Source organism: Tupaia chinensis, unplaced genomic scaffold, assembly GCF_000334495.1.
Source record: "Tupaia chinensis unplaced genomic scaffold, TupChi_1.0 Scaffold141165_1, whole genome shotgun sequence".
In the NCBI taxonomy this organism is placed as follows: Eukaryota; Metazoa; Chordata; class Mammalia; order Scandentia; family Tupaiidae; genus Tupaia; species Tupaia belangeri.
Window position 1 is genome coordinate 1,316,448 of NW_006201028.1, and position 1,841 is coordinate 1,318,288.

At 47.1% G+C, this 1,841-nt stretch overlaps 1 pseudogene; it reads right to left on the bottom strand.

The window, feature by feature from the left end:
* Window position 1: 1 nt before the first annotated feature.
* Window positions 2-517, bottom strand: LOC102470950 (40S ribosomal protein S7 pseudogene; annotated as a pseudogene).
* Between the last annotated feature and the right edge of the window lie 1,324 nt (window positions 518-1,841).

A 1,841-nucleotide genomic window follows, 5' to 3' on the forward strand; every position in this document is an offset into this window, starting at 1 on the left:
CGTTGTGCTGCTGGGCTTTGTCCAGGTGGACCTTGATGAGGCGGCTGCCATCCAGTTTCACGCGGATCCTCTTGCCCATGATCTCACTGGGGAAGACCGGGTCCTTCAGGATGGCCTCGTGCACGGCGTTCAGGGTGCGGCTCCTGGGACGCTTTTGCTTATTTTTCGTAAGGCTTTTTCGAGTTAGCTTAGGCAGAATTCTCCTCTGAGCAATGAAGACCACGTGTTTCCCGCTGAACTTCTCCAGCTTGCGAACGAGCTGCCCTTGGATCTTCTGGAAGGACTTCAGTTGAGGGATTAGAACAAAGATAATGACAGCTTTCCGACCACCACCAACTTCAATTTCCTTGACTGCCGTGATGTTCAGCTGAGCTGCACCTTCAGGTCCGAGTTCATCTCCAGCTCCAGCAGGGCCTGGGAGATGCCCAACTCGAACTCGTCTGGCTTCTCGCCATTGGGCTTCATGATCTTGGCGCTCGAGCTGAACATGCCTGCTCCTTGGTGAGCGCCAGCTGAGGAAGAGCTTTACTCTGCGTTTTTTAAAAAAGGTTTTTGCCTTAGGGTGCTTGCACTCACAGGAGAGAGAGACAGAGACAGAGAGAGACAATGAGAAGGGAAGTGAGAAATCTCTCTCCCCACCCCAGAAGGGATGGCTACACCACAATTCTTTCCCACCATTCTCCTCCTGGGATCTTGGGCACATATGCACACATGCCCAGCATGAGTTTCAAGCCACAGGGTCTGGAACTTGAATCACAGTTGGCCATGAGGGAGTCCAGCGACGTAACTGCTATACCATCTACTGACCCCTTTACTCTGCAATTAGAGGTGATTTATATAAAGTCTCAGTTAAAGTTTGGATACTGAATTTCAGTATTTGGTAGTTATAAATATGTAATGCGATACATACCTTTCACATGTAAAATTCATTTAATCTTTTGTGTTATTTTCATAGAATTAAGTCTTCTAAATGAGACTACTGGGTCAAACAGTGCAAACATTTCATGGCATTTAGAAACATCTTGATCTACTTTTTAAAAAGTTTCCCGGGACCAGCAGTTAGGGTAATGGCTATGTCGCTGGATTACCATGTAGTCTACCGCAGTTCAAGTCCTGGACCCAGTGGCTTAAACTCACGCTGGGTGTGTGTGTGTGCGTGCCCAAGATCCCGAGGAGAATGGAGGAGAAGGGACTGTGGTGTGGCCATCCCGCCTGGGGGATGATTTCTCACTTTTTGTCTGTCTCTCTGGTGAGCGCATGGGCCCTATAGCAAAAACCTCTCCAAAAAAAAGAAAAGAAAGTTTCCCTTGATGGGCCAGAAGATGGCATAGTGGGTTGGGGCACTGGACCTCCTCATAGTCCACTGGTTCAAGCCCTTGGGCCTAGTGGCTTGAAAATCATGCCGGTGTGTATGCATGTGAGCCCGAAATCCTGAGAGGAGAGGGGGAGAAGGGACTGTGGTATGGCCGTTCCCCACTAGGGAGTGATTTCTCACTTCCTCTCTCTCTCCAGCAAGTGCACAAACCTAAAGGAATAACAACAATGACAAAACATAACTGCAAGTGTAGGGGCAAAAACATCTGATGTGATACCCTTCCTCATCCAACATAAGGGTCACAGTAAATATTCCCGTGACAAAAATCAGATTAACAAGAAAAAAGCAAAGAGAACTTACTTAATCAAAGTTTTATGTGACAAGACAACCTTCAGTAATGAAGACCCAAAGATCCAAAGAAAACTATTTTTTTTTTTTTTTGCTTAGGGCTTGATAAAGAATGAACCATCCGTGGGGACCAACAGTTAGCATAATGGCTATGTCGCTGAACTCCCACGTAGTCAGT